Below are 23871 nucleotides of genomic sequence, written 5' to 3'. Positions count from 1 at the left end.
CACCACTTGTATTGGAAAACCTGAATGGACCAGGCAGTTCTGCCTCTGTCATTTGATGGAAGTCCATGAGATTTCTTTGCAGATGTAGGTTTTGTTTGAGGAGTTGTGTATGCATTTGATTTTTCAGTATATCCTTTTGTGGGTCTAGTAGATCGAGTATTAGCGATTTCAATTTCTTTGGTGGTTCTATTGGGAGATCCTGTGTAAGTTCTGATTGCTCAAGCTTTCATTTACAAATTTTGTGATTTTGAGGAACAGCGTACATTTTGAGATGGTGTGTGTAGAGTGCACATAGTCTATTGTACTCTACGATAGAAGGAATTTCTGCATTGACTTTTTTTGCATCAACGTTGACTGTAAATAGTCCTTTAAGTGTACGTAGGCGTGATAGTAGTACATAACTCATGCCTTCTTTAAAAACTGTGCTGCCAATATCAAATAATGCTTGATCTAGATTTAGACCTTGTGATTTATGAATGGTGACTGCGTATGCTAGAGACAGAGCAAACTGTTCTCTGCGTACATACATGTCTCTGAAAAGAAGGAATCTGGCTGTTGAGCAATCTATTTTATAACTTCAGAAAGTTTGTCGAAGTGAACATTGACAAACTGAATACCGTTGTCACATGCGTATGTTTGGAAGGCTACAACTGTACCCATTGATCCATTAACTAAACCTTGTTACACATCAAGGTTACGCTTCAGCATCACTCTACAATTTAAAAACAATGTTAATAATTTGTTCTAAGCTAACTGTGTTAGAGATAGAGTTTTCTAAGGTATTTAGTTGTGCTGTGGCTTGTTGACACATAGAAAGTGTTATACCGTGCAGGTCCAGTTTGTCTATGGAGTTAATTTGTACAAGTGGTTGCATTTTTTTTTTCAGCATTGTTTCATTGAATTTTGCACAACTTGCAAGAGTTGGCATTAACGACATACATTCTAGATTTTTGTGTGCTACTTGTTCCATGACATCAGTAGCACATGTGTTATGGCCGTATAGGTCATGGATGCGTCTAGTATTCAAGATAGATTGTGCTTCCTTAGATAGTACACCAATCTGAATACTTTTCAAAATGTTGGCATAGGTGAGGTCTGCGGACTGATGCATGTTTTATGTTAGTTTTTTGTATTGAAAATGTTGCCTAGAGTTTTACAGCATAGTTTGTGCCCTAAGGTTTTAAAAATAGGTTCTTCTTTGACTGGTGTTAATTGAAGAAGATCTCCAAAAATAATAACATGTTTTCCACCAAAGAGTTGTTCCTGGTCTGTTTTAAGGAACTCTTGCAATCTGAGGTGAATCAAAGCCAACAGACCATGCTCACCTCATCTATTAGGAGCATTTTCATTTGTAATAAAACTCTGCGTAGCTCCATAGGAGCTTCTGCTGAAAGTTTGTAGTAGTCTAATTATTTTTGGTGCTCTACTGTCAGAAGTAGCAATCGGTATAAAGTGACACCACTTATGTTGTAGGCTGCTAAACCTGTGGGGGCAGTTACAAATGCTGAAAGCGTGTTGTTTGTTAATTGTTGGAGGAACCTTTTGATGATTTTTATTAAGAATGTTTTGCCTGAACCAGATTGACCACTTACATAGCACAGTATAGGTTTATAGTCTTGACAGGTACACGTTTCACTTTTGTACTGTATACCATGTTCAATTTCTTTTGTTACTTCTAGGGAAATGCCACGTTGCTCATTGTTTAGTTGTGATTTCATTACAGCAAAGTCTTCTGTAGATTGCTCATACTGATACATGGTGTTTTCTACTTCTGGCATGGCTAATTCTGCCTCATTTCCTATAAGTGGTTGTCCAAGAGGTTCTTGGCTTCCTGTTAGAGAAGGTTGACTGCTCTCAGGAGTGTCTATATTTAGTTGTTCTGGAAATTCTTCCTCTTGTTGGCATTCAATGTCCAACATATTTTTGTACTGTGTAAAATGTATGTCTGTTATGGTGCTTTCAGTAGCATTGAAAGCATCTTCATAGGAGCCATGGGTGTCTAATAAATCTTCTTCCTTTCTCCATGCTTTAAAAAGTTGGAGTAAGGACATGTAGTATAGTTCTTTATGTTGAGGAGTTTTTAAAGATAGCTTCATATGATTAATGAGGATGACTAGTTAAGTTTAACTAGGCTGCCCTCACAACCTTTCACTATGTATTTACCTTTTTTTTCATCTGGTTTAATATTATTTTTGTTTAAGAAGTTTTGGGCTATATGCTGTAGGCATATTGTTTCCAAAACAGTACTTCTGAATAGGTAGTATGTGTCTAATAAGTTGTTTTTCAGAATGTCCTGGCTGTTGGGATCATTTTTGGCTATTGTTTCTATATCCTGGTATGATTTAAGACTCTTGATCTGGATGCAGCAGAACCAATGCTTAGCCAGAATATGTTTTCAGATTTCCCATATAAGGTGGTGCCGGTTAAACAGTCTATGGCTTCGTAGCAGCCACATTCCCTATGGGATAGTATTTTTATACCCAAGCTGTACAATTTTTGTGTCAGTGTTTTCTCAGATGAAATGTCATCCCAGAGGACTTTTAGCTCTGTTTTCTCTGCTTTAGTTAAGTAGGCTGTAAAATATCGTGCAACTGTAGTGGAAAAGTCTGCAATGTACTGCACATCTATATTTGCATTCCGTAGGAGGGCAATGATTGAATTGTAGTCATTGATGTACTTTGATGCTTTGATTCTTTTTATGTTGTATGTGTTCTTAGGTGATTAACCTTTCACACTGTGTCTACCTGAAGACATGAAGCTGTTCACTTGGCCTGTTGCTGAAACTAGTCTAGGTAAACCAAAGCAGTATTTGGTGCAATATTTGCCTTTGTTTTTATATTTGCTCCAACAATATTTGCCACATTTGTGTTTTTGAAATTGAAAAATGTGAGCATGTAGATCACTCTGTGAAGTTTCTGAAGGAATTTCACATGTGACATATTTGTGAATGAAGTCCAAAACAGTGGCATCACTGTCTTGACCACATTTTGGCGCATTTTTAATCCACAAAAGCATGTGGATGTGTGGTGCTCCTCTGGCTTGATATTCTTTTCTCCCAAAAAGTGTTCTACTTCTCCTAGTGGAGGAACTGTTTTATTACAAATGAAGTGCAGGATGGCAAGAAAGCGATGATGGAAGTACCTTGATCCGTTTACTGGATCCAGACAACAGAGTTCTCCTGGTGTTTTTATGTCAATACCTGCTTTGTTTTTGTTAGCTATGCGTAGGAAGTCGTGTAAGTCTTCCCATGCGTACTCTGCACAACTTAAAGTGACAACTATGTGGGTGGGCCAAGGTTGCGAAGCATACATCGTACATGTGTGTGACATCAAAACCAGTACTCTTTTGTTCCATGCATGTTTGCCAAGAGATTTGTAATACTGGATTGTAAAACTGTTACGCTCACCTGGTATCCACGGGGACGCCACCCAGCCGTAGGGACTCTGGTATCCTTCTATGCGGTTCCCAGGTGTGACCAGCAGGGAAGTTCTGCCTGTAATACAGGTGGGCAATGTTCAAGACTGGGCAACTGGGGTAAGCAACCCCCAACCACCCCGTATGCCACCAGCCCCTCTGGACCTCTCCTCACCTTGTTGTTAATTCAGGTGTGCTCTCCATCCTGCCTTCTTGGCAGGGGCGCGTTGTCCTTTGTGGGCAAATGCGATCTAGTTACTTCACTGATGCCGGCCCGTTTTGAGTCTTTCAGGTAGGTCTTATTGCTGTTGTATATTGTTGTTATTCTTGCATACCTTTCTTGGTTTAAATAATGTCTTTTTCTCTTCCTTAGGTGCGCAGAAGTCCAATGTGATGCATTGGCTGAATTGGGTCCCCCCGGTAAATGGCGTATTAAGAGCACCTTGATGCGGTAAGTAGGCGCTATGCGCAGCGCTATGATGCCTTGCCTTTGCTAACCTGTTGTCTTTTCTTTCCCATAGATTGTGGTGCTTACCCGATGTATGAAATCCTGAGGCGATGCTGGTCGAGGGGCGACTTGCGAGGTAAGCTTTTCGGTGCAATTTATGTTGTAAAAGTGTCTAATGTCTTGTTTCTTCCCTTTTTGCAGATCCGCCGGTCCGGCAGACGTGCTGATCCTAGGATGCTGTTTGCAGGAGCTGTGGGCAGTTAACGATAAAATTACAGGTAAACTGCTGCTGTTAACGATGTACTTTTGTCTCTTTACTGATGCTGTTCTTCCGAGGTTCGCGGGTACAGCTGAACACGATGAGCGTCATGTTGCAGGATTGCAAAGTAATGCGAAGCGTGTTATCCAAGTCGGGTGTGGTTTAAATAGCTTCAAGAAAGTAGTCCAGGTAAAGTAATTCCTAGGCTACCACACCCAAAACACTATACCACATAGCTTGGTTCCAATGAGCCAACCTATGTGGATGCCTCCATGTTGGCTGGCACTTGAAATAAAGTAGTTCCCTAAACACAAGTCTTTATTAAGTATGAGCCTGGCCCCAAGAGGGCCTAGACAAAGGATGCCTAAGTTTGTTGGAGACCCGAGCCAAGACCCCTCTTTGCCCATGGGCTTGCCAGGGGGGTTTCTGGATGTGGGTCGTGACAAAAACTTAATCTTTCTCTTGCACCTTTTGAAGCTGCGTAGCAGAAATGTTTTGAAAATTGGCACCTGTTTTTAATGTGTGTGCAACTCCTTAACATAGAGTTGCTAGTTCACTTTCAAACAGGAAGTGGAATATATAATAAACATTTTGTCTGAATCTGGGATCTTCATAATACATTTTTAAGGAGCAGAATTCTAATGCACTTATCTGTTTGCACCTTTCATCGTACCTTCCACCTTTTCCAGTAGTAAAAAGTAGAGGAAAGGCTTGTGCTTCTACGCTTTTTTCCCATATGCTGATTGGAGATCCATTAGCTTGTCACATTTGATATGTTTCCAGTGCATCTTCTATGATGTCATTGCAGTGCAACAGGTGAACTGTAAAGTGGTCTAAAATATTGGAGGCTGCAGTGTGATCTAAACATTGAAATTGTCCAGTTTCTGAGGAATCCTGAATTATTTCGGTGGTTTCCCTCAGGTCATCTTCAATGTTTATTTCTTTGTAGTATTCATTGTTGTCTTTAAGATATTTTAGGGCTTCTCTAACTTTGTTTAAGTCTACTAGTTGTTGCCACATTCGTTTGTCTTTTGTAGGTACACCCATTCACTAAGATAATTAAAGATTGAGCTATTGAACTTTGTACCCCTAGAGTATCTACATTTTCTTTTAGATCTAATGGCAAATAGACTACTTTGCCTCAAATTCCTTTTATTAATTCAGAGGGAGGCAATTTTGCTGTTTTTGGTTGAATGCGTATTATTGCTTGAAATGGGTGTACTGTTTGGATTATAATGTTCTCATAAACGTTAAGCTGTTGGAGTGGTTTTGACCGTGGGTATATTTCTAAGTTATTACTGATTGCTCATGAAGGCATTTTCGTTATAGTGTAGTGTTGTTGTGCAGTATTTGCACAGTACTGAAGGGTTGCTAATTTCATATTTGCTTTCTGTTATAAGGTAGAGAGCTAATTGGAACCATTGGGATTCTTCATTGCCTTCCATTTTGCGCATTATATCTAAAGTTTTGCAGTTTTTTTAAATAAAAAGTTCTGCAGCAACATGCACATACACACAAATCCATTTCCTTGTTGCTTTCTTACCTTGTTTGGCTTCCCTTCTACTCCCAACTTAAATTTCATTTCCTCTGTCTTATCTTTAAATCTCTCCATGAAATTGCACCCCCTTATCTCTCCTCTCTCATCTCTTCCTACACCCCTTCCTGCTCCCTTCGATCTGCTGATCTCTTCCTTCTCACGTCCTCCCTTCCCCATGTGCCTCCTCCAGTTTCCGATCCTTCCAGCTCCTAGCCCCTCTGTGTGGCTAGCGAGAGATATTTTTGTGCATTGTCTGAAGAGGTATGCTGAGGGAAGAGGCATTTCTGGAGATCTTGGTTTTCCTGGTGTTCAGGCATTTTGGAACGTTGTGCCAAGCCGTAATTTGCAGGCTTTCTTTAATTTGTGAAGAGATATGGCTACTGTTGGTAGTCCTGATGTTTTGATACCACACTGTGGAGGAGAGCATTTGGGATATATTAGTGCTGGAAGTTTGCTTCTAGATTTAAAGCAGTTGGTACAGCAACTGATGTTGTTTCCTACAATGAAGGTGTTTTTTCTAATTTAATACCCAGAGCACTATGGAATAATCCAAATGTACTATGTCCCCAACAACATGTTGGAAGGTGCGTTGTTAACAGGGGAATGTCAGCATTTCTTTGCAGTTGTGGAATGTTCTCCTGTGACAATGACAACATTAATCCTCAGAATTTGAACTTTTTCAATGCAGATGGCATTTCTCTATCCACTATTGGAAATGCTATTTGGTTGTACAATCTAAGGGATGCTTAGTCTGTGAGCATGTGAAGAAGAGGAAAATATGAGAAAATAAAAAAGTAAAGGTGTTTGTTTCCAAGCACCTTTACAAAAAAAAAAGGATATTTTCTGAGCCACCTTTACATTTAAATTGTCTACCCTGGTTGAAATATGTGTCTCTATTCCCCAAAATTGTGCGGTATATCCGCGAACACTACAGTAGTCTGCAGACCGCATGTGTTACGTCTGGGGATTTTGTGGTTGGTAGGCATAGAAATGGGACTCTGCATGTTAGAGGATTGGTGAATAACGTTTACTGGTTGAGGTTTGTACGGAAAGATTGTGTCAGAAGATCTGTGTGTTTAGAGGAGAGCAGAGGCCTTTGACTATGGCTATGCCTTTTAAGAGGCTGTTTGGATTCTGGGAGACTCGTGGATACATTGGTTGGAGGTGCATGCACAGAAATATGGTGTAGCTGCAGACCTTGGATTCCATCATGTGGATGTGCAGTGGTGTGGAGTGCGCAGAATGAAGTGGCTGTATTTGGTGCCTTTTGTGCCACTTTGTTGACACGCCGTCATCCAGACATTATTATTATTCATTGTGGAGGGAATAGTTTAGGACATGTTACTGGAATCTCATTGCAGTTTGCAATGAAAGAAGGACTTGGCAAAGTGATGGACATGTTTCCAAACTCCCAAGTATTTTTTTCTCGAATTGCACAGAGACAAATGTGGTTGCGCTCTTCTTCGTTTGGTCCATAAATGGAGAAAGCGAGACGCAATGTCAACAAGGTTGCTTGTGCCTTTTTGAGAGATGTTGGCATGTCCTCTTTCCACAATGAAAATATTATGTTTCGCAGCACAAACATTTTTTGCAGGGATGGAGTCCACCTGACTGATGCTGGCAATCAGATTTTTCTGCAAAATATTCAAAATGCATTACAGCCCTCTTTGGAAGTATAGCAACCATTTTTGTAGTAGGAGTTGACCAATTCAACTTTTCTGAAAACAAACACCACAAAAAGGCACTTTTCAGAGCCACTTCTTTGACCTTGAAAAATAGTGCATGTTTTCGATACCCTCTCTGCAACATTTTTTTAAAAAGTCTGCGGACTGTCCGGGGACTTCTAAAAATACACAGGGCCCTGCATCATTTCATTGTCACTTCTATTTTTAAACTGTGAAAGGTGGCTCTGAAAAGAGCAATTATTGGGTTTTTTTGTGGTTTTGTATTTTTTTGGGTGCGTTTTTACACGAGACACAAGGAAAGGAAAGGTAAGGAGGGTCGGGAAGGGACACCAACTATGGGGATAAGAAAAGGCAGGTGGAGAGAGGAAGATGTATGGTGGGCCTTATTTAGGTAGTTGGCAGTCTTTCTCATGCTCCCAGACCGCAGCCTCGAAAGCATTCCAAAATGACTCCCCCCTGCAGAGTACCACGTCACAGTACATACATAATACAGTGACCCTTGAAAGGTAAGGGTCTACTGCATCTTGAATGGCCTTCGAGGCTGGTTCAGGGATGCGCTCCCCACATGAGTGTCTATTGTGGTGACATGAGCGGATCTAGAGGATGGTATAGAGGAAATCAACCTACTAGTTCTATCGTAGGGGTCAACCCTCCGAAGTGCTGCCTTGTGAACTGAGTATAGGTGTCACTGCATGGTAGTCGTCCCATAGCTATACAAACCTGGTTTGCCACGACTGAGCTCCATCTGCCACTCAGTGCAGTGCACCTTGTTTGCATGTGCCTTGGGTACCCCTCCAACGGTGGTAAACAACCTCCACACCCAAGACTCACACTGTCTGGCCCTAGTAGGGATTTTCTCTACTTCATCCTCGACTTCCTCTTTATCCCTGTCTGCATCTCCACACCTGTTCCCCTCTCCAGGCCTTTTTGAAGGTGCTGGTGGTGGAGGTGGTGGGGGTTGTGCTGAGGCAGAAGCAACAGCAGCAGGAGCAGCCACGTATGCCACCTCCAAAGTTCTCAGGAACCACCAAGAAGTCATCAATCAGCAGACAGGAAAGAGCAATCCAGCAATGTGGGGCAGTGTCTGTCCTGGAAGTCCAAAAACAGGATGAGAAGCAGTTCTGGGGTTTGACCTTTTATAGGAGTGCTGGGGAACACTTTGTGGCCAGCTGTGCTGTCCGTGGACACTTCAAACACAAAAAAGGGCTCAAAATGTTAAAAAAATATCTAGATCATCAGGGGCATGGTGTGGGACATGTGCAAGGGTGAAGTTTCACAGTAAAACACAGTGGTGGTCATTACGAGTATGGCGGTAGCCATGGAGCAATTAGCTCCATGGCTGCCTCCCATACCGTGACCGTGTCCGGTGTTGTGCAATGGGGACTTACTGGTTTAGTCCGACCCTGGTGGGACCGGTAAGTCCCCATTGCACAAACCATTCCCATTTGAGCCCCTATAGGGGGCAATGGGAATGGGAAGGGTGCAAATAACGGGCTCGCGAATGGCAAGTATGTTATTTGCGCCCTGGTCCCTTATCGGGACCCGTAAGGTACATGTGGTCCGACCAAACGTCCCTTGCGGTTCTGTTAGGGGACCTCGGAATCGGGCGGTAGGGGATTACCAGCACCGGTGTCCTTACCGGTGCCCGGTATCCCCTACTTTCCGACTGGTAAAAAATCACTTTTTGGATGTCTGGGTGCCCGGGCATATGCTTGGGTGCCGTCACATGATGACATCGCAGACACGTTTGCAAATGGAATGGCTGTATGTAGGACACCCATTGCACCGCTTCGGTTGTACGCATGCATGCAGGTGTTCTACGGATAGGATATGGGTCCCTGAATTAATTAAACGTGCAACAGACGTGCAGCGGACAGTTACAGACAGGCGCAATGTTCATAGGACCCCAAGCGTGTGATGCGCGTGTGCACAAGCGTCTGCCAGACAGGGTTGGGGTCTACAAAATAATTAAAGGTGCATCACCATTTTGCAGAAATTAGGACAGGCTCTGTGTTCCACGGACACCTCCATTTTGATTACGGACAGCCTGGACAGATAAAGTGTTCTTAGCACACACCCATTTTGGTTAATTATGGCCAGGCAGACAGGTTATGTGTCCCACTGACACCCCCATTTTGATTGCGCACGTTAGGAACAGGTGAAGTGTCCTTAGGACACCCCCATTTTGGTTAATAGCAAACAGGCGAACAGTTTCTGTGTCCTACGGAGACCCCCATTTTGATTGCTAACAGTACGAACAGGCATAGGGGGTCATTACGAGTTTGGAGGTACGTAACTGTCCTTACCGGCGTGGAGCAAGTACCGTGTCCATGTAGGTAAGAGCCTGCTAATAGAGGGCTATTACGACTTCGCGGGCACGAGCTTTGCGCCATGCCGGTAACGACACAATCGGCATGCCGTTAAAGTCCCGAAAATGGCCCTTAGCGGCATCATCCAAACCGCATAAAGCACTACCGGCATGAATCAAAACGGAATTAGCGGTCACTGCTAATAACGGTGACCGCAAATAAGTGGAACCGGAAGTAGCGTCATCACACAGGAACGGGAAAGAGCACAGCGGCCATCTTTAAAAACACAATCCATTGCCATCCTCAGCACCCAGGAGCAGGAGTTTATTGTTGTGTACCCACATCAATCCACAACAGGTAGATAATGCAAAAAGGCAGTTATGAAAGGCTCATCACGCCTGCGCAAGGAGCGCTTCATGAAGAAGAGCTCACCATGCTGGCCGAGACCCTAGCCGAGAATGCGGACGTTGTTTTTGCTCAGAGCCTCAAGAGGGAGGCAGTTATCCGTAAGAAGGAGATCTGGGCACTAGTTGCATAAAGGGTCAGTGCCGTTGGCAACACCCCACGCACAACTAAGGATGTGAGGAAGAGGTGGGATGACCTGCGCCTGAGCGTCAGGAATATCCTGTCCGCAAACAGGAGCCAGGCCATGGCAACTGGTGGAGGAGCAAGTTCTCCAATAAAGCTGTCCTTGTGGGAGGAGATATGTGCCAGCATGATCAGCGTAGAGGCCATTGAAGGCGTGGGTGATATGGAGTGTGGCTACTCATCATCGGCGGAAGGAAGTGAGTGTCCTAAGAAAACACTGTGATGCATAGTCTGATGATAGTCTACCAATGTGTCTATCTGAAGAGGCAAGCCATGCCCTAATACACACATTCCAAGCCTACTTGTTGTCTGCAGTACAGACATATGCAGATGCCTCCAGCAAGGCAATGCCATACCTAACACAAACCATACTAAGATGTCAATGGCAAGAGTCACACTGCATGCAGGCCAAAACAGATATGCATGTCACATAGCATACCTCCGCCCCAACATGAGTGACCCCAACAGATGCCTGCATTACCCACCCATATAGCAAGCAACGTGATCATCCAAATTCCACTGCTTATTCCCCTCCAATGTGTAGATGATCAATTATACAAATGTATGCATGATGCTTCTCAAACCATCACTCATGCCGTCCCTCTCTTCGACCCCCACAGGCTCAGATCCTGACAGCGAGGCCCGGGACTCACCCCCACAGCCAACCACACCCCGGAAGAGGGCCCAGTATTAGGGCAACAGGCGCTCCACCTCCAAAGCCCCACAAAAGCCACGGCAGTCTCTGGAGAGCAAACCGCCTCAGGATGCCATGGCCCTGGTGCTGCCAACGCCCGTCAACATCGTACCTACAACTCCAGTGACACTGGCACATGAGCCAGTGGAAGGTGCTCTCTCTGCAGAGAACAGTTCTGTCGGGGAGGCGGCAGCTACCGCACCCCGGACTGAGGACGAGGTGCAGGCACAGGTGTGGCGCATTCCCCCAGCTCAAATTGGTTGACTCCGACCACAGCACCACCCTGCAGCATTCTGGGGGGGGAGTACATACAAGGGGCCATGAGACCCATAGGGGACCCAATTGAAATTGAGGAAGACACGTAAGCACCCTCCACCTTCACCTTTGTGCCGGAGTTGGGAGCAGGAGGCAAGGCACACTTTGCAGTGGCAGGAGGAGCTGTCTGTCCTGGTGCAACAATTTGTTTCTGACAATGCCCAAGAAAGGCAGGAGTGGCGCGATAATACTGCCTCTCTTATTAAAATCATTGCCAATTGCACCAGTAGACTGTGCAAGGAGATATCATACCTGCGGCAGGTCCTCAGCCGCATTGCTGATGCAATGGAGGCTGAACGTCCGGCCCCTCATATGGAGCAGGCGGCCCCCCATCGACCTCGAGCTCCACACAGACCAGCCCACTACACAGGTTGGCGCGTACCCTGCGACGGCCGGACATGCCGCCATCAGGTCCAGGGAGTGGCAGAATCTAGACTGGCCAGCCTGATGAAGGCACAAGACAATTGTTTGGAAACCATGTGTGGGGGAGTTGAGGGGATAGGTGGAGGGGGAGGGTATGTGGGGGAGTTGTGGGGGCAGGGGGAGGAGGAGGAGGGTGTGTGGGGAAGCTGTGGGGGGAGGGGGAGGGTGTGTGTGTGGTGGAGGGTTAGTGCACTTTCATCTTTGTTGTACAGTTGAATACACCTGTTGTGTTAAAAAATATCTTGTGTGGACATTCCTCATTGTGCATGTGTCATTTATTCATACACAGTGCACAGTGTACATGTAGTCCCACACCCAGTGCCCTCTGTCCAACCATCATGACACCCTCTGCAGCCATGTGTGTCAGAAATATTGTGCTATCACTGACTGACGCACAGCATATCCCTCCTGTGCACCGGCACTGCAATGATGTGCAGCCACATCTTCTTCATCCCCTTCATCATCACCAGGTGGTAGCAGTTCAATGTCAGGGGCAGGGGCACGTTCCATCTGATACACATGTTTAGCAGCATGACACATGCCATGTTGATCTTGGCCACCTTCTCATGCCTGTAGAGGAGTGCCCCACCCGACCGTCTAAGGCAGCGAAACCGAGCCTTCAACAGGCAAAAGGTCTGCTCAATGACCACACGGGTACGGGTGTGGGAACAATTGTAGCCTGCAGATTATCGTTGGTCACATGCACATGTCCCTGGTTGAATGCACGCCATTTTTATGCCCTCAATGTGTCCTGTGCCATGGACTAATGGTGTGGGTTGCATCTTGAAGATGATACACGGTGTGCACTGTCTTGATGGTGTTCATGCATTGTGGACACATACAGGTTTGTTTGTGTTCAATGTCAGGGGCAGGGGCACGTTCCATCTGATACACATGTTTAGCAGCATGACACATGCCATGTTGATCTTGGCCACCTTCTCATGCCTGTAGAGGAGTGCCCCACCCGACCGTCTAAGGCAGCGAAACCGAGCCTTCAACAGGCAAAAGGTCTGCTCAATGACCACACGGGTACGGGTGTGGGAACAATTGTAGCCTGCAGATTATCGTTGGTCACATGCACATGTCCCTGGTTGAATGCACGCCATTTTTATGCCCTCAATGTGTCCTGTGCCATGGACTAATGGTGTGGGTTGCATCTTCAAGATGATACACGGTGTGCACTGTCTTGATGGTGTTCATGCATTGTGGACACATACAGGTTTGTTTGTGTCAAATAAGTGATGTGTTGTGTTCTGTGAGTTTAACTGACTGGTAGCATTGGCAGTAGGCTCTGCAATATTGAGCATTCAGTGCTGATATTTCACCTGGTGACGTGCTGCACTCCATTGGTTGTGATGACCCTGTGACAGACAGTGGATTCCCTTGGTGGTTTTGTTAAATGCACTCCCATGGATGCTTGTCTGGTGTGGTGATTCGTTGGAGACTGCAACATAGTGCATATTCCATGCATGTTGCTGGATGGTGTTACGGAGGGTGAGGTCCGCTGATGAGTGGTGCACGTTTTGTGGGATGTAGGGTGGATTACTGTTTGGCATTTTGTGATAGGTGTTGAACTTACTTCAGTCCTATGGGTTTAGATAGTCATGTTCTGTTTGGGATGCTTTGGGGCACAGTGTTTACAGATGTGCACATTGTACTGTCACACCAACATTGACACCATGGTGGTGTCTGCATCTCACCCCCTATTTCACTGCCATGTTCCTGTCATGCTACTTACCAAGCAGCCAGGCTTGTCGTCCTGCATGTCGCTCCATGTAGCGTGGTAGCATGGAGTTATGAAGGACCATTGAGTCATGAGTTGATCCGGGATATCGGGCACAACAATGTGTGATGATCTGGCTGGCGTCACATACCATCTGGACATTGATGGAGTGGTATTGCTTGCGGTTGCGGTACACCACCTCCATGGCATGTGGGACCACCACATTGCATCTTGTACTCATGGTGGCCCTGAATCATGCTGTTCCCATCTTCATCTTGTATCCTGGCGTGCAACATTATGTGTTACTACTGATTTCTGTATTCGCTCTCCACTCTTGCTCTCCACTCTTTTTGACTGCTTACTCTCTTTTCTCTCCTCCTTTCCCTTCTCCCTTTTCCTATCTCCTCTCCTTACTTTCTTCTATGCACTTACTCTATCAGAATTGTCCCTGGACCTAATATCATAGCAACCTCGTCTGTTTCCTCCACCCTCCATTACTTTTTTTTTCCTCCCCACCACCCCTCCAGCACAATCTGAAATGTCGTCAGGCCTAGTATGATAGTCGCTTGTTTTGTTCCTCCCCTCCCTTTCTGCACCCCTCTCCCTCACCTTTTTTTTTCTCTGGCTCTACCAGAAATGTCGTCAGGCCTAGTACGGTAGTCGCCTGTCTGTTTCCATTTCCTTCCCACTCTCCCCCTTCCTTCCTTATCTATGTCTTAGCTCTTGCACTATCTGAAATGTCATCAGGCCGAGTATGATAGTTAATTTAACATCCTTACTGTTCATGGCCTGTAAGAATGTGGTTGTATTTTCCCTTTTTCCCTCCCTTGCCTTGAAGCGCTTTGAAACACAAGCTGTATAGGTGCTATATAAATAAACGATCATATCATAAACGATCATACCAACTCCACGTGGGTGCAGTCGAGGGCACCTATGCAATTTGGCATGCCTGCCAGTGCATGGAAGCCAACTTTTGTGTCAGAGATCTCCTGGGGAGTCTGTGGTAGGGATATGTAGTCCATTGTGTGCTTGAGGAGGGCATCGAGCTCTTGATTAAGGATGTGAGAAAATAAGGGTTGTGACATGCGTGTGCCCCAGTGTGTGCTGGTAGGTGCCTGTGGCATGGAAGTGGAGCACCAACACTACCTTGAGTAGAGGGGGGATGGCGGAGCATATTTCGATGAGGCTGACAATGTCGTCATGTATCATGTCCACAATGGTGGTGATGGTGTCCCGGTCAAGACGGTACAGGGTGTGGATCTGCTCAGGGGTTAGGCTGAATGGACTGGCTCTGATGCGGGGGATTGGGGCTGCCTGCGTGGTACCACTGGCTGCACTGGTGGGGCATGCTGGGCCTGTCTCACCCTCCTTCCCCTCCTGTGTCTCCTCTGTGGTGCCTGCTGTTGTTGTTGTAGTTTTAGCTGGTGTTCCAATGCAAGCATGTCCTCCAGCCACAGTATTGCTACTACTAGTGGAATCATTTTTGGTGTGGGAAGGGGTGTGGTGTTTGGGTGTGCTCCTTTTGTGCTGGCTCAGACTCCATTGTCTCCACCTGTGCTGATTTTGTGCACCTGTGGCAGTTGGGAACACTGCACATAGCATTTAACGGTTGGTTCGCGATGCCGGTATTACCAGTATGCCGATATCCCCAATAAGCACCTTCCTGATGCCGGTATTTGCATGTCCGCCTGACTTGTGATGTCCACCCATTTGCGGCATGCCGGTATTGCCGGTATGATGGGCTGCGTGCCCATGCACTTTTCGCTATTAGCGGCACCGTTATTAACAGTGCTGTTAATACCGGGGTCTTAGGTCAGAATAGCCCAGAGCGGTATGCAATTACCGGCATCATTTTTCCATTACCTCCAACCTCGTAATGACCCCCATAGTGTCCTTAGGACACCTGCATTTTGGTTTATTACGGACATTAAGGACAGTCACGCTGTCCACGGACACCCAAACAAGCTTTTAAAAAATAAAAAGCAGACACATACAGAAACAGTATACATATAACTTTATTTACACACACTAATATTTAATTTAAATTATAAAACAGAGGGGGAAGCGGAAATGGAGACATGTATAGTGGTATTGGGGTTCCTAGAGGTTGGGTGTTAAGGGAGGAATGGATTGAGGTTTCATCATACCGTTTTTGTTCATGGGGAATTTTTGGGGATGGTTGACTGGGGCATGGTGAAGGGGTACAGGTACATGTAGAACAGTGATATTAAATATTTTCCATGAAGTGATTTTCTACAAATGTCTTCAAAACTATTAAATTGGTCAATAATAGATCCATTTTTTATTCCAAATGTTGTAGATGATTTTCCACAGTGTCTATTTCTTCTTACTTGTACATGATACTCTGTTTCTTTGGTATTGCTGTTATTTTCTGTATGTACTGCTAAAGAAAAAAAAGTCAAATATATGTAGTTCAAATGTGTATCAATTTTCTTAATATCCAAAATGCATTGTGTACCAATAGTATAATTGTCTTTTTTTTTACTGTAGTCTATTGAACAAAGTGCTCTGCTCTAGGAATAACTGTAGTGCACTTACCAATTTGGTGTTCAGTTGTGCTGTTAGTGGTCTGGAAAGTGCGCTGTTGACAGTTGATTCACAGTAACCATATGAAGGAACTGTGAGGTAATTCTGGTGGAGGCATAGGATACTTTTGTTTTTGGTATGTTCCATAATGTTTTATATGTTAAGGGATTGCACTGTTGGTGTGTTAAGTGAACAATTACTAGATATAGGGCCTCATCACGAGTTGGGCACTAACCCTGGCGGCATTACCGCCGGGACTATTATCCCTACCGTCAAACCCCCCGGCGCTATTAGCACCAGATCATGGGTTTGGTGGAACAGTAAGTCCCCATTCCCCATTGGGCCCATTCAGGAATTTCCCATTCCCAATTGGGCCCAATGGGGAATGTTCAGCGCTATTACTGCCAGTAATAGTGCAGAAAATCGGCAACATCAAGGCAGATTTGCCCCAGCTCAGAGCTGGGGGAAAATCCGCCAAGCCTGAGATTTGGCAGACCCTTAAATGCGGTGGTAATAGCGTTACTGCCGCATTTAAGGGTTACCACCAAACTCGTGTTGGGGCCCATAGTATTTCATTTCTTTGTACTTTAGCTATGTGCTATTTATGTAACTTGTATAGTGTGTTTGATGTATACTAAAATAATATGAGATATCCCTTGAGCATTTTGGATTTTACTCGATGTCCGCAGACAAACACACAGTCCTCGGACATTATGGCTATCAACATGGTTCAAGGGGGTTTAGAATGTTGCATGGTACATTAGTAAAAGTAAGGGTTTCTTGGTAGAGACCTATGAAATTCAGTTAAAAAAAACGTCATTAAAAGGATGTTATAGTTCAGTTGTGCTACTTAAAACCTATGAATTTCAGTGAGAAGACTTTGCTAAAGGGACATTCTGGTTAAGTTTTGCTACTAAAATTCTATCAAAACTTTGTTACAGGTATGTTATGGTTACAAGTAAAAACAAAACCCCCCAGAAATGTGCCAGTTATGGTAAACTAAGCAACCATAATGCACACCACCACCGTGCACTGCTAAAACTAACACCCAGGACATCAAAGATGACATCACAAATGTCATTGATGACATCACATGTGAAATCAATTTTGATGAAAATTCCCTATAAGGAGTTGTGTTTATATTGTTGGTAACAAGATGTCAGGGGTGATCGGGAGACCTATCATGAACTACTTAATCTATTAAAGAATTTACTCATCTAAAATTATTGTATTGGAGTGTTGTTGTTAATACAGAAAAGTAATCATATACAAACATAGGCAATGACTGCAGCATGCAAAAACATATTTTTCACTGAATTTCATTGGTTTTTATTAGTGCAACTTAACCATAATGTGTTATATATATATTACATGGACGCGGTAGCGTCCATGTATCCATGTAGTTATGGTTAAGTTGGTGTTTCCATAGGAAGAGCATTTTTTGGGTGGCTTATAACTTCGCTCCCTCTGGATGAATCCTCACCAAACTTTGCAAAAAAAGTATATGGCCCACTCTGAATTATTCTGTTTGGAGAGGTTTGGTCCGGGGGGGGCAAAGTTATAGGGGGGGTCCCAAAACTTTTGTTTTTTCCCATAGACATAATGGGAAAAAAATGTGCGCATGCCTACAGCCCAAACCGCTGGACGGATTTACACCAAAATTGCGGCAGGAGCGGGGGCTTGGTCCCGAAAGCGTGCTTTTGCAAATTTGTTGTAAATCTGTCCAGTAGTTTTTTTAAAATGACCAAAATGTAAGGCAACAAAATTAGTGATATCTCCGTTCACTCCGCGGACGGACTTCCTGGTTCGCTCCGCGGAGAGTGCCCTGATTGGCCGAGCAGCTTGCGTGATGTCCGCAGACATGCAACGTGTTCGCTGATTGGACGGCATGGTGCATGAAGCGCGTCAGATTTTCTGTGGTGCCCGCCATTTTGCATTCGCGGACGACCGCGGACAGCGTGGTGAAACTTGGATTAAAAATTGTATTTAGTGGAGTGTGTTAGTGTGTAAGAGTGTTTGGGGAGGGTGATGGAGTATGAGATAGGTTCAATGTTCTGTTTTCTTATGTGCTAGACGCTTTTGTTGTGTTCAATTTGTCTGCGGACAACACTGCTGTTCTGAAATTTTCTATGTAAACTAAACGGTGGGGTGTTCTGAGGACGGAGTATGTGTCTGTTTTGTTCGTGAGCAAGCTAAAATTGAGCTAAGAACACTTGCGGTGTCCTTAAATGTTGGTACATAAACAAAATGGGGGTGTCCTGAGGACGCTGTCCGTATTGCACTCTGGCAAGTTGAATGTGTTCTAAGAACACTCGCAGTGCTGAAATGTTTGCAATTAAACAAAATGGTGGTGTTCTGAGAACGCTGTTCGTATTGTTCATTGTCAGGTTGAAAGTGTTCTAAGAACCCTCCTTATGTCCGCTGACATTACAATTTCCTATGTGCCTTACCCGACTTTTTGTCCACTAAACAATCGATAAATCAGGCTGCTGTGTGCCGACATTATGTGATAATCATATCACTTGCCCCATCGACCTGGCTGACCTGTTTTTGCGACACTAAATCATATCTCCCGCCCCTAAGCCTAACATTATCAAAGCATTCATATTCCCTGTCTCTCTCCGTGACGTTACAGGGTGCGTAGCCAAATGCACCCAGTCGTCTCCAGTCCTACGCGTCTTTACACAGAACCCGGAAAACAACACACATCATCTCACAACACAGCGCGCCACAATTCGGAATATGAAACTGTGATTTAAAAGCAAACAGCAAGATTGTACATTTCGTAAAGTACATTTATTTGACATCAAATGTTTAGAGAATATTCAGCGATTTGCATTTGTCTTTGCTGTCGATCCGCAAAAGTTCATCTTGACTCACGCGCTGTTCCTTTGCGCTACACAGGGTGTTGGTTTATGATAAAAGAAGCACTATGGTCGCACTGATAATCGGAAGGCTGTTCCAACAACGAGGCATTATGGATTATAAAATACTAGCATATTAAAAATGGCAGTACACGTTTAAGAAGCGACAACAGAACAACCTAATCATTGTGGGGTTTATCTAAATATTAGTGCATTTGCATGTGAATGTATGCATATGGATGTAATGAGTTTGCATCTGTGCATTCGCGACTTTCATTACAAAAAAGGGGTGAGCTCAATGAGAGGCTATAACAACCATGCACTCGGCAATCACCCATCATGCACCTGGTGAATTATGCAAATTAGGTTATGACATCATTTAGCTACTTCTAGCTACTTTTATGACGGCCAACAGCTACTTTTCTTACTAAGGAGTTGCCAACACTGCTCCTACGCGACTTCATACAGAATCTGGAAAACAACACAGATCATATCACAACACAGCGCGCCACAATTCAGAATATGAAACTGTGATTTGTGCACGGTGGCGCGAGTTATGGTTGCTTATCTTACCATAACTGCCGAATTTCAGGGGATTTTCGGTTTTACTTTGATCCATAACGTCCCTTTAACAAAGTTTTTTTACTGAATTTGATAGGTTTTTAGTAGCGCAAATTAACCATAACGTCCCTTTTAAGAAAGTTCTTTCATTGAATATATATATATATATATATATATATATATATTACATGGCCACAGTAGTGGCCATGTAGTTATGGTTAAGTTGGTGTTTCCATAGGAATAAGAAGAGCACTTTTTGGGTGGCTTATAACTTCGCTCCCCCTGGACGAATCCTCACCAAACTTTGCAAATAAAGTATATGGCCCACTCTGAATTGTTCTGCAAAGTTTGGTGAGGATTTGTCCAGGGGTGGAATAGTTATAGGGGGGGTCCCAAAACTTTTTTTTCCCATAGACTGAATGGGAAAAAAAAATTGCGCACGGCTACAGCCCGAACCGCTGGACGAATTTACACCAAATTTGAGGCAGGAGCGGCGGCCAGGTCCCGAAAGCGTGCTTTTGCAAATTTGGTGTAAATCCGTCCAGTAGTTTTTTTTAAAAATGACCAAAATGTAAGGCAAAAAAATTAGTGATATCTGTGTTCGCTTCGCAGACGGACTTCCCTGTTCGCTCCCCGGACAGCACCCCGATTGGCCCAGCAGCTTGCGTCATGTCCACGGACATGCGACGTGTTTGCTGATTGGGCGGCGTGGTGCGTGATGCGCGTCAGATTTTCTGTCGCGCCCGCCATCTTACATTTGCGGACGTCCGCAGACAGCGCGGTGAAAGTTTGTTCAAAATGTGTCTTAGTAGAGTATTTTGGTGTGTAGAAGTCTTTGGGGAGGATGGGGGAGTATGAGATAGGTTCAAAGTTGTATTTTATTTATGTGCTAGATGCTTTTGTTGTGTTCGATTTGTCTGCGGACAACACGGCTGTTGTGGAATGTTCGTAAATAAACAGAATGGATTCAGTGTCAACTTGAAAGTGTTCTAAGAACACTCGTGGGGTCTTGGAATGTTTGCAGGGGGTGTCCTGGAGACGTTGTCTGTATTGTTCATTGGCAAGGTGAAAATGTTTTAAGAACAATCGCGGTGTCCAGAAATGTTCGTACATAAAGAAAATGGGGGTGTCCTGAGGACACTGTTTGTATTGTCCTCTGGCAAGTTGAATGTGTCCTAGGACCTTCCCCCTGTCCGCGGACATAAAAATGGTTGCAATGCTTGCATCTATGGGTGTGATATACTGCGGTGGTTGTGGCCAGGGTATAGAATGTTGGGTGCATGGCCATTGGCCATGCACCCAAGAGTGTATGCCCTGGCCACAACCACCGCAGCATATCACACCCATAGTGGCTTTTAACTTCGGGTCAAAAACTAATTTATAAGGAACAATGTTATAAGCTTGTATGGGTGTGATATGGTGCGATGGTTGTATTTATCTTGTTATACGTACTATTTGGTTTAGTAACGGGAGTCCATGTTTTTCTTGTTCTTTTCTGTAATAAAAGAAAATAGCATGTTAGTATTAGTATTTTATAATGACTTATTACATTGTACAATCAACATTTTCTTCTTTTTATTGACCCTCACATTTAGTAGATTACAAACCAGTTTACTGTGCAATTTGCAAAGTTTCTGTGTTTGTTGCTAAAATCATTGGGTCTGTGGGAGAAGAAAATCCATGTTGGATTAAAAAAAAAAACCTTTTTCTGTTATGCTACAGTTTATTTATTTGTTTGTTTCCCGCGTTTACTTGTTCTTTCTGCCTAATGCTTTATGCATTGGATCGTTTCAGTTTTTGTGAGCAGTAAGATATTAGGTATTTGTTTGGATATTGTAAAATTTTGGCCCAGTTAGATACCAGTAGGCGTTTTCTAACTGTTTATGTTTTGATATAATTTCGTGGTATTGATTTATCTGTTTGCATATTTGTAAATTTTGGCACAGTTAGATACCGATTGGCGTATTCTAACTGTCTATTTTTTGCTCTATTTGAGTGGTATTAATTTATCTGATTAGTTGTTGTAGAATCTTTGGGCAGTTAGATAGGTTTTGGAGTATTCTAACAGTTTATATTTTTTTACTACAAGTGTACTTAAGGTTTAAGTAAAGTTCAGTTATCAAATTTTGGTTTTAAGAACATTAAATACGCGTTTGTAAGATTAGCTGGTAATCTCTGCTTTAGAGTAACGGTACTATCATTACATTCAAACCATCCACATTTTTTTTTTATATATGCAGTGTAGTGCCCTGAGTTGGTTGTGGCTCCTGCGTGGTAGATTTTACCTATTGTTGTGAAGGTTTTCCTACCAAGTGATATTTGACCATGTGTGAATCCAGTCAGCTTGCAGTTGTTTTTCGTACCATCTGCATTGTAACGTAGAAGCATTAGTATTACGTATTTAGTATGTCTTTGTATTAGTAATGTGGAGCGATTATCCGAATTGCAGGTAGAACATAATCTACCGTGGTTCGCATTTTGTACAAGTTGCTGAAATGGAACGGATTCACAATTAGGTATTGATATATAGACAAAACGCTCATTGGGGATTTGTTCTTGTGTCACATTGTTGCAGAGAGTGCATGTATGTTTCCACATTTATGAAATCTGGAAGATTTCATTTATAGGTATGTTTTTGTTTTCCAGTACTAATAGTAAGTACATTAGAAATTCTTGTGGATCTTCCTGTGAGTTTATAGTGAATTTCACCATTCCAGAACAGTCGTCCAATTCTTGTCTTATTCCATGAACAGTATACGGGGTGTCAGGATTGTTTTTTGCGTTTCTATGAAGTACTAACATTTGCATACACAATGGGTCTCTAAAGTGTAAGTAAATGTTGTCAATAATTGCTGGTATTTGAAATAGAATATTGATAGCTACATTTGCGTAGCAACTTACGCCTATTTCATTTATAAAATGGACCAGGTAGTTCTGTATCTGAGTGAATTTTTTTTAGTTTGTGTTCCTTCTTTGACGAAGTACTTGGTTTACTTTCTCTAATTGGTTCTTTTTTGCTTGTGGTACTTGATGAAGTTTTAGTTTCTTTTAGTCTCTTTGGAGGATTTGCAGTGAAATACTGTTGCATTTCTGTTTGATTTAGTTTTCTTTTAGAACATTTTCCTTTTTGTGGAGCACGATATGTTTGTAGATGGGGGGTGTATAGTGAACAAAGTCTATTGTATTCTAAAATGCAAGGAATATCAGTGTTTACTTTACTGGCATCAAAGTTTATTAGAAATAGACCGTCAATTGTACATAGGCGTGACAGTGCTACGTAGCTCATGCCTTCTTTAAAGACTGTGTTACCAATGTCTATCATTGCTTTGTCTAGAGTAAGACCTTGTGATTTATGAATGGTGACTGCGTATGCAATAGTTAGAGAAAATTGTTCTCTGCGTACATACATGTCTTTGAAGAGAAGGAATCCAGCTGTTGAGCGTCCTATTCTTTTTACTTCTGAAAGTTTGTCAAAGAGAATATTGACAAACTGAATTTTGTTGTCACGTGGGTATGTTTGAAAGCCAACAACTGTACCCAGTGCTCCATTAACTAGTCCTTGGTCCAAGTCAAGGTTACGTTTAAGCATTACTCTGCAATTTAAGGATCATTTTAATATCTTTTCCAAGCCTGCTGTGTTTGAGATTGATTTTTCTAAACTATTTAGTCTTGCTGTGGCTTGGTTACACATGGGTAGTGTCATTCCATGTACATCTAGTTTGTCTGTGGCGCTAATTTCCATAATTGGTTGCATTTCTTTGCTTAACATTATTTCATTGAATTTGAAACAGCTTGCAAGAGTTGGCATTAAGGCCATACAATTGACATTTTTGTGGGCTAATTGTTCCATAACATCTGTTGCACATGATTATCACCATAAAGTGCATGAATGTGCTGGGTTTTCAATATTGCTTCTGCTTCTCTAGAAAGTATACCAACTCTGATACTTTTTAAGATGTTGGCATAAGTGAGATCTGCAGATTGGCGCATGTTTTCTGTTAATTCTCTGTATTGGAAATGTTGCCAAAGGTTGACATTTCCAAAGCTGCCAACAGTTTTACAGCAGAGTTTGTGTCCTAATGTTTTAAAAATAGGTTCACCTTTTACAGGTGTCAATTGAAGAAGATCTCCAAAAACAATTATGTGTTTTCCTGCAAAGAGCTCTTCATAGTTTGTTTTGAGTACTTCTGTAATCTGAGGTGAATCAAAGCCAACATTAGGTTGGACACCATGCTCACTTCATCTATTAGTAGCATTTTCATTTGTGTCAATACTCTGCGTACTTCCATTGCAGCTTCTGCAGACAGTTTGTAATAATCTAACTTGTTTTGGTGTTCTACTGGAAGGAGTAGTAATCGGTGTAAAGTAACACCACCTATGTTGTAGGCAGCTAATCCTGTGGGGGCAGTGACAACAGCTGACAGTTTGTTGTTTGTAAATTGTTGAAGGAACTTACTGATGATTTTGATTAGGAATGTTTTGCCAGGACCAGCTTCACCACTGA

This window comes from Ambystoma mexicanum, chromosome 6q (genome assembly GCF_040938575.1).
Source record: "Ambystoma mexicanum isolate Mex_15411 chromosome 6q, UKY_AmexF1_1, whole genome shotgun sequence".
Lineage (NCBI taxonomy): Eukaryota > Metazoa > Chordata > Amphibia > Caudata > Ambystomatidae > Ambystoma > Ambystoma mexicanum.
This window is presented reverse-complemented; position numbering follows the sequence as displayed.